Source organism: Corvus moneduloides, chromosome Z (assembly GCF_009650955.1).
Source record: "Corvus moneduloides isolate bCorMon1 chromosome Z, bCorMon1.pri, whole genome shotgun sequence".
In the NCBI taxonomy this organism is placed as follows: domain Eukaryota; kingdom Metazoa; phylum Chordata; class Aves; order Passeriformes; family Corvidae; genus Corvus; species Corvus moneduloides.
In genome coordinates this window covers 6,909,047-6,919,142 of record NC_045511.1, presented here as the reverse complement: position 1 = coordinate 6,919,142, position 10,096 = coordinate 6,909,047, and the positions used below count along the sequence as shown (strand labels likewise).

At 39.6% G+C, this 10,096-nt stretch overlaps 1 long non-coding RNA gene across 2 annotated transcripts; it reads right to left on the bottom strand.

The window, feature by feature from the left end:
* Positions 1-691: 691 nt before the first annotated feature.
* Positions 692-9,357, bottom strand: LOC116438545. Of its 2 annotated transcripts, XR_004237803.1 has the most exons (4): positions 9,136-9,357; positions 5,457-5,584; positions 3,069-3,125; positions 692-2,487 (listed from the first exon to the last, which is right to left on the bottom strand). It is a non-coding gene; the product is annotated as an uncharacterized LOC116438545 (long non-coding RNA). The 2 variants fall into 2 exon arrangements; XR_004237802.1 differs by having other exon boundaries at positions 692-3,125.
* Between the last annotated feature and the right edge of the window lie 739 nt (positions 9,358-10,096).

Sequence of the window (10,096 nt, the reverse complement as noted above, 5' to 3'; positions counted from 1 at the left end):
GAAGAGTGTAGTCAGAACCCTGAATTTTAGGAAAGTAAACTCTGGCTGCTCAAGGAATTAGTCAGTAGAATGACCTGGGAAACTGCCTCAAGGACAAGGGAGCAGAACAAAGCTGGCAGATCTTTACGGACACTTTGCACAAGAACTCTTGATCCACAGGTATTAGAAATCAGGAAAGGAAGGGAAGAGACTAGTGTAGATAGTCAAGGCTTTCTGCTCAAACTAAAGGGCAAGAATGTCTAGACAATAGAAGCAGGTACAGGTATGCTGGGAATAGTGCAGGGACATAGTCTGGCTATGTAGGGATGGAGTGAGGAAGGTCCAGGAAGAGCTGGAAGCTAACTTAGCAGGGGCTTCAAGGAATAACAAGAAGGGCTTATACAGATATGTCATCCAGAAGAGACAGATCAAAGAAAGTGTGCCTACCCTGATGAGCAATGCTTGCAAACTGGTAAAACAGACAAGGAGAAGGCTGAGGTGCTCAGCAGGTTTTCTCTTCAGTCTTCACTGGCAATCTCTCTTCCTACACCTCTTGAGTGAGTGAACAGGAAGATAGGGACTGCAAAGTGCTTCCAACTTGTTATGGTCTGATCTGCTGGATGGGTTTAGGTTGTTTCATTTACAATTCTCAGGATGTTCAATAACAAACATTTACTTGCAAACTTTAGAAAGTTAAGGTAGAATAAGCTTCCTGGCTTATTATATATATTTTAAAATGCAGCTGGTTTTTTTTAGAAATGTAGCAATACAAAAGCATCAAAATAACACTTAAGAAAATGCATAAGGTAAAAGAAAGAAAGAATAAGAGGAGAAAGGTACATAATCACCACCCTTGGATCCAGCCATGAGACTTGGTTGTTGCAATTTTGACGTTTGTTGGTTGAAGTGATGGTTGCAGTCTTGACCTGTTGGGGGTGGGGGAAGCCCACAAAACGTGAAATCTGTTGGGTTAACATACACTCAGGCTAGGTGGGAACGCCAGGGAGTTTTACATTGGATGATGTAATACTGTGACTCATGGGACATTTTGGGAATCTTTGATACCTTCTAAGATGTTATAGCTGCCTCTTGCCATGGATGTTCTCTTCAGATGGAGCACGAAAAAGGACCTTGTGCTAATTAACTCTGGTGTCCAGAGTCTGTCACTGGCACCAAAACACTGCAGGGCATCAGCAGGAGAGGCAGCACAGATCAAGGCTCGTCCAGCAGCTGCAGCCTCTTACATCAGCACGGTTGAATTGATTATGGCCCATCTGAAGGGAGGAATATCTTCAGGCTTACCTGAGAATGTCCGAGTAGTTCACTCTTCCAGAGGGGAGTTTTCACACCTGAGCCCCTTATACAAGGACATCGACAAGATAAAAAGCACTATCCCACCTTGCAGGATTTGTCTCTTGCCTGCCTTTTCCCTTATCTTGTTCAACACCCAGCTTGTGGCCTCAAGTGGTGGGTGTCCATCCCCTCTGTACCTGGGCAGTCCCTTCTAACACAAACTATTCAATATTTCTAAATATTCTAAATTTCTTTGTATTTATCTGTGGCCTGCAGAAGTTGGTGGTTGATAAAATTCTTAGTGATGCATACAGACCAAGATCTGGTACTTGCTGAAAGCCACTTTTTGGAGCTGTGTGTGCATCATATGTGGATTTGTTTCTATCTGAAGATTTTAACGTGATGTATTACAATATCTTAATAATCAAATGTGTGAAATGGTCTCACTCTGTAACCCAGATGGTTAAACACCTGCCAGCCTCTTGACTGGAAGAAGAAGATGCTGAGAATTTTCAGAGCTATCAAGACTGAAAAGACTGGATCCAGAAGTGATGAAGTTGTACCTTTGAAGATATACTGTAGTTAATCCAGGGTAGGGCATCGTCCCTTATACAGTGTGTCACTGTACCTCACCTTCTTCTGCAGGATTCATCCTCTCTGTCTCATGGATGAATGTTAAAGTGGGTCCATAATGAAGAATTGCTGACATGAATGAATCTGCAGAGAATTCGTTGTTCAGTTGCAAACTGACTTTTAATCTGACTTCCTAAGCACCTGTATGGTCTTGATTATTAGCATGCCTAAGAAAAAAATGGTTATGTCTAGAAACAGAATTAGTTTACATTTTTGTTTTTTCCTGGCATATTTTAAACAGGTGTCATCGAACATGATAAGCCAGCCATGTGTATTTCTGATGTCACTGTAGCATCATTTACAATATTGCAGCCAGACTAATTTCAATGTGTAGACTATTTGCTGCCTTCCACACAGACCTCAATTATTTATATTTCAGAGACTGGTTTCCAAATTGCAATTTTGTTATTCAAACAACTGAGGAGACCAAAACAATTTTTGAGATTCACCGTTAGATATGATAACCCCTCATCTATCACTTTTAAAACAGCGGCTATCCCCAGGACAAGACACTTGATTTCCACTGAGAACATCCAAGCAATGACGAGTCTAGACAGATAGACAGATTTGTGGGACACATATCTAGAAATTAAGAAAAAAATGTTTCAGACTGTTTGTACTGAAAATGATGTAACACTGATCATATTTAGGCTGATATAAATACATGCTTCCATATGCCTTTGAACAGTTAGTAAGGGATTAATGCTAATATGTGGTTAACTCTGCACTTGTAATTGGCCCATTTTCAGCTATCTTTTTCTTTTCTGAAAGCTTTATTTATGAGACAGTAGCAAAGCTGGCAACAACATTGGATTTCTTTACGTGCTTTCAGAAACATGAATATTCAGGTGTGATCTGTGTGAGTCCTGGCATTGGCAGTTGTGCCCAGATATGTGCTTATCTTCCCAGGGACCGTGCAGGGGCTGTGGAACAAAGTGCCAGGGATGTTTGTATGGACACCTGCAATGGCTTCATTTTCCACTGTTTTGACAGAAAGTCCCAAATATCCCTGGCAATTTGGAGCAGTGACAATTAATGCTGCTCCATATGGCTTCATCCCAAAAATAACTTCAAAAGTAACTTACAAATACTGTTTTTATGAGAAGCAATTCTGGAAAAATCTGGATAAGTGGCTCTATGAGTAAGATTTATATAATACATACAAGCACAGCAAGGAGGGAATTTCAGTTGTCTAAACCTTGAAAAGATACAGTCTTCACCTAAAAAAAGACAAATAGGGAGGATAAAATAATGTTTGTATCTTTAATTGGCTTAAATATAAAGGATTTATTGACCTATTCAACTCTTTTTGGCCCGAAGGAATTTTATTCCTTTATTACAGTTTTGGTTTTTTTCCTGTGGCTTAAGTTATCTTGCTATTGAGCTTGCAATTTTATTTTCAGTAATGAACCAAGTTTCACTCAAAGTGATGTCTTTAAAAAGGTAAAGACACATATGGTCTCAATGGAGAAAACTTCCACTAAGATGCCTCTCAAATGTTCATTATACTTTATTGTCATTCTTCCAGGCCTACTTGTGATGCAACCGTAAGAGATAAATGTTTTCCCAAAGATGTAAAGTTTCAGTTCTATTTTGATTTCTCAGTCATATTACTAGGTTTTTGGTGGAGATGCAATCAAAAAATATCACCTTCCTTTGCCTCAGGAGGAATTTTACTGGTGCTTTCTTAGGTTGATATTAATGTGTTGAATGTTAACTGTTCTGTTCAAATAGTTCACAGTGCTGTTTAGCAAATATGGAAGAATTCAAGGTCTTCTGGAAGAAGGTAGATACTTATTTTCTGTAACAGTGCAGTTAAATGCCACCTTCAATTTCTTCAGGAAAATGAGAAAGAAAAAATGTGAAACAAAGAAAAGAGACAGACTTGTGAGTGTTTGTATCTAATGTTTTGTAAAAGAAACAACAAAAACAACAGCAAAAGCAAAAAGACAAGTAAATGAAATATTCACAGTCTTGATACTGAATAGTGTCTTTGTCAGCAGTTTTACAGGAACCCACAACTACCTAGTTGTGCTCAATCTAAACATAACTGCAAATGCACTAGCACTACATATTTTAAAAGAAAAAGCTCTGTCCTTTTTCCCATTCCCATTCCCTTAAAGGAAATTTCTTGTGTATTTGTTAGTCTGGTGGCTTTTTCACTTTCTTCTGATGAGGGTGAATGGCCTTGTTTCATCAAAATAGTGGCTGGAAGAAGGGTGCTTGCAAATAGAATATTTTTAATCATCAAAGAGAATCACTCTAGTTGTGCATAACAACTCTGTTTCAATGTAAGCTATTTATTTTCATCAAAAACTTGGTTTTTATCAGACATGATTTTTCACTGTAGCTAAGTGGTTTGGTTGTGACAGGAGCTGCCACTACTCAGTATGTGCAGTTTATCCAGGGAAAAAGCAAAAGACATTCCTTTTGCTGTCATCTGGATACGACCAGTAACAGAAAATAAGCACAGCACTAAGTTACACCACAACATTGAAATAAATGAAGCTCCTCTTCCATATTCCTATGAGTGCTTTGAGGTAAGAGAGTACCTACTTGATATTACTGAGTCCCTCTCTAATATTACTATAGACGCAAGCAGTCCTAGACCAAACCTGAGCAGAACCTCACTAATTGAAGGAAGAGAGACCATAAGGAAACTTCTAGAGAGTCAGAGACAGGAATTTCTGTTTATTGGCCTGGCAGAAGATAGTCTATTTAAAGATAATATCTGGTAGTTAAACACAAAATGAGATTATTCAATTTCGGGTATGCAGAAACTGTGGCAAAATATCCATGAGGGGCTGTGTTAAGATACACTTTCCTTAGGGGAAAAATTGCCCTTAGTTCCTATAAAACTGAGGATGGTTTATCAGCTGGATCTGTGTGAGAAATCAGGTCTAGAGCTTTTTAAGAGGAAGGAAAGGGGAAATATTTTCTTCATGGGTAATGATTCTAGTTGTGTTCTTAGTGTGCCTACTAAAAGCTCACACAAAAATATGTGGCCAGAAGCTGGCAGTTTGGAGGGGCCTGGAGGGAATGTTGGAGGGTGCTTAGTCTTCACAAAAAGCCTGAAGAAGCTTAGTCTTCAGCACCTGTGTGCCTGCATAATTCTTTTTTTTGCTTCCCACCCTAGGAAATATGTGGTAATGAAGATGTCCACGTAGTTTATTACTAAAAGCAAAGAACATGCAAGTGGATAAATTAATTTTCCTGGGACTAACATCTGCTTCTGCAGAGATGCCCAAACTAGTTCTGAAGGAGCATGGTCACCCTCCTTAGCTCAGGACTCAAGAGTGGCCCAGTGCTCTCCCTGCCCTGCAGGACTTCTCTGCACCACACCTGACTGTGACATGTAGAGGATCTGCACTGGGATCCATGCAGACATACCTGGATCTGCACCAGGACCCCCAGCCAGCAGCTGCATCCCACTTTGAAATGTCAAAGTGCAGCATCTACCCTAGCCCTGTTGCTGTATGTCAGACACAGGTGGTCTGTCTCTTTGACTGCCTCTGGCACTTAATCTGTAATATATGTAGTGTAAGCTTTACCTTAATTGCAAGTAGGAGCAGCTCCAGCATGTGTCTGGTGGACAGAAAGATGTCAAGTGAGAGGTGCTGAGGTACAGATGCTTTCTTGTGTCTCCAAACTGGGACAAAAAGTTGCATTCTCTGGTTCTCTGCTCATTAAAGAAAACATTTATTTGTAAAAGTGGTATTGAAATGGCTACTTTTGACTTTACATTTACATCTATTACACAATATATTGCAGAAAAATGGAAGTTGTTATGCTGGCACTGGCATGAAATTTTCTGGCTTCTTCAAACCAAAGCATATCGGTGGTCTCCTGAGACTCTGAGCAGTCACACATTCTTGTGGAACATCTCAGCTAAGTGATGCTTCGATAGCATTCACAGATGAAAAACCACTCAGAAAATTTTCAGCCACAGCTAATCATATGTATCTCCTGTTGATTAAGGACTCTTTGGCTTCAAGACTCTTTTGGGTTTAATGCATTTTCAAAAACATACACAAAAGACCTTAACATCATGATTTGTTGCTTAGAGGCATCTCATACAAGCAAACTATCCTTCTCTCTCAAGACTACAAATTTTTTCTCTTTTTAACGTTGGAGTCTCTGAGCAATTTGGAGGTGGGATACTTCTAATATAGGCCAAGATTTTCAGGAATGGCCAAAGGTTGTGGTGACTGGACTTCCAGACAGATATTTCAAAATGACACAACTTTCAGTATGTGTTCTGCACTTCAGGACAAGCAAGGTGGTTACTCTCAGCCCACAAAAAAGAAAGAATTATACAGTATCCAGCTTTTTCAATCCTGGATGATCATTAATCTGTTGCAAATCCAAAACAAATCCACAGAAATCATTTGGGCTATGCAGAAATAACTGAGGGGGGGAATAAAGGCAGGCAATCACGCTGTTTATTTAAACTGACACCTGGTGAACATTTAAACTTTTTAATTACAGGAAAGTGCTGCAGGGACTTTATCCTGAGGATCCCATCACATCTTACTGTTTGACATAAAGCCCTGGAAACCCAGTCAAAAGTGTTGAAACCATTTGGGCTACAAAATGGGAAAAACAAGTGCCAGATTTGCAATAATTTCAACCCATGACCTGTCACTATTCTGCTGACATGGAGGAAAGTGGCTGCTCCAAGAGGAAGTAATGCCTCTTGCAGTCAGAGGAGGTGGTTGGCAGCAATCCTAGCAAGGGCAGAAATTTGCTTTGTGCTGCATCTAGCTCATTTAGGAGATGGTGGCGTTTTGCAGGCCAATCCCCATGCTGTGAAAAAATGTGATCCTGCTTGCAGTGTGTAATAACTCTGTGCTGTTTCTTAAGGGGAGTCATGTACATCTGGATTTCTGGCATCAGCTCAGGTTCTCCCAGAAGGTCTGTTCTGAGCTCCCTGTGCAATGAAGTAAGAGCTGTGCATATGTCAGTGTATTAAAGGTTCTGCATGCTGTGAAACCCAGTTAAGGAAGTTTCTCACAGGCATCCCATGCTTTTATATTAGGATCTCCAGCAATATTGCAGCGGCACAAAAATCTGGTAAGAATCATGGCTTTGACTTCAGCTGACAAGTAGTAGTGGTTTAAGTGAAATTTACCTCTCTTTAAAGCATAATTTAACAGATTGCTGTTCACTCTTGTTACTTCAGTGATGCAGAACGGAAGAGTGCCAATTCAAAGATCAGGAGATGCCTAATTATGTACACTTACTGAAATTTAAGCAACTAAAGGATGACTGCTCAGATGCTGTAGTAGGGATCACAAGTAATGGAGTAGACGGAATTATCTCACACACTGGCATTATTGAAAGCATGGATATTTTCTGCACACTGAACAGATAATAACTCAATACAAGCTCACACAGGTCAACAATGTCTCTTTGTACCTCAGCATTGGTTAAGAAGTATTCACCCAAACATCAAAATCAGTTTTTCCAAAATAATTTTTTCACTGCATAGCATCTTGATTGATGAACACGTTTTAGAAGATGTTTATTCCCTATCAAAAAGCCTACAGTTCCAAATGAGGAAAAAACTTGTTTTTGAAGCCTGTGTGAATTTAATGATAAACTATAATAAATATTTCTGGACATTTCTGTTTTATTTACTTCCATTCCTTCAACACGTCTTGAAGCGAAAAACTGGAATACCTGTTGCAGCGGGGATTGCTGCAACACGCATATATCAAACCAGGAGTCCCGTGGAAACGAAGTATATATGGATAGATTCGTGGTAGATGTTTCAGAGATGTTTATTTCTCCAGCCACATGGCCGGGGCTCTGCTCAGGAACTCCTCAGTCACGGGACCCCAGGGTCCTTGGCCACCCCGGGGAACACAAAACAACCAATGGGAAATGAGGCTGACCAGGGGCAGGGAAACACCGTGTCTCCCCTCCAGGGCCCCTCTCCCAGGGCTCCATGGCAGGGGAGGAGATCCCAACAAATACCAGCACTGGGAACTGCAAGACATCATGCAGAGATAGAAATGCCTAAAGAGGAAAATTCATCATGTTTGTACTTGAATCAAAACAACTTAAAGCAGGTAGATTCTCACAATTTAGGATCCACCTTTATCTGCAAAACTCTCCTGTTTCTGTCAACAGGGATGCCAGCTGGGATCATGAGTTCAGATTCTTATCCACCAGAAAACAGATATTTGACCTGACAAGGAAAGACTAAATTTTATCACAGTAATGTTGACTTTTTCTTTATAGAGTCATCTAAGGTCCTTGAGAATTATGATTAAGACCATTATTTACCTAGGGAAAAAATACTCCCACAAAGACAGAATTCTAATTATAAAGAAACATTTTTGTTTGCATTTTAGTGAATGTCTTCCTCAGTATTACTTGGTTCTCACTCGAGAATGGGAATAATAGGGTGTACTGGTAGATATGTTAGTCAATCTGCAGAAAAGCTCAGGCTTCAGCTATGCCCTTTAATGGTCCTTGAGGATCAGAATAAACCAGCCAAGACTTAATTTTCTACTAATTAAATGGCATTTTTTGTTTAGTCTACATCAATCAATAATACACTGTTTTTAATGGTCAGTGCTCTCTGCCTCTGGCTTTTTACACATAAAAAACTCAAATGCCAATGCCACTCTTGCAATAGGGCATACTGAATTAATTATTTACATTAAGGAGCAATCCATGTTATTAATCTCTGTTGCAGTGTGCAGTTAAGTGCAATGAGGACTGAATCCTGATGACATTACCCATGTAAACTACAGTAATTTAAAATTTATTTACTCCTGAAACTTGACAAATCTCTTGAAAAGTTCAGATCAGCATCACTTTATCAGACAGAGAACCAGATTTAAAAGCCATTAACAGGATGCCAGATGTAATATCTCACTGTACCTTGCACAAACACCATTTTCCCCAAAGATGTCATAAACAGGGTACATTTAAATTAAGAATGCATCCTCCACAACACAAAATGCTTAGAAAGGCAGTTTAGTATGTTACAAACATGTTATTAGTGAGGAAAGTCAAGCTTTTAAAATTGAAATGACTGTATTAATTCACAGCAGGATCACATCCAGAAATGGTCTCTTATTTCACCCTAGTGATCAGGTAAGTGGATTTAAATTTCTTGCAAACACTATTTATTATTCTTTATATATCTTTCTCACTTGCACTCCTCCAGAAATACTCAATTACAACAACAGAGAGAGCAAAGTAGAATATTCTCACTTCCGTTTGGATTCCAGACAGTGTCATCAGCTAGGTCCATCTTTAAGTTCCCACACACCACTGTGCAAGCAGACCAGTTGTACCACACACCTCTTCTGCTGGAGTAACACAGAAGGATATTCACCCAAAGCACTCCATCAACAGTGAGATGTCAGCCCATCTGGAAAGTTGTTTACAGGCCATGTAAAAGGGGGGCAGAGAAGAGGATTGACTCAGAGCAGGCAGATTCATAAACAATGACCCAAACATCATTGTTTCAGAAGGAGTGGTGCAAGAGCTAAGCTCCCTCCCATGAGTTTGAGCAGCCAGTACTTATGCAGCAGATAACCCCAGCTGACCTTTCCAGCATTCAAAGAATAATAGCTCTGCTGAGATAAACCAGAATAATAGCTTTGCTGAGATGAACCAGTATTGAACAACTTTTCCAGTGTGTCAGGCAAAACAAATTCTTGGTTCACACCATCTCTGCTGTCTTTCTTCATCTTACATAACTATAACGTATGAACAGAGATCTATTGCAAGAAAATGCCATGCTACTTTTGTTTAAATTCCACTACCTTCCTCTTTCACTATATCTGAGCAATATCTTGTGTTAACCCTCCTGGTGGGGGATGAGAAAAGCAATTAACTTTATAATTTTGGTGCCACAGCATAATTGGTGCCCCCTTTTCTCCCTTCCAGATAATTTCAAAAGCATGAAAAATTAATATTTAACTACCTTTTAAACCTTATGGTGCCTAGCTTATTGCTTTTATCAGATACTGGATAATGCATATTACATTATGCATTAACACAATTGTGTGAGCTCTTGCTTGGAAAAAGAAACCACTAGTTTTCTTACAGCCTCAAAGAATAAACACGTATCACTCTGGAAGAAAAATTAAATATGTACATATTGCTTAGCCTCAGCTGCATCCCCGGACACAAGCCCACCATATGCCTTCTATATTTTTATTACTGC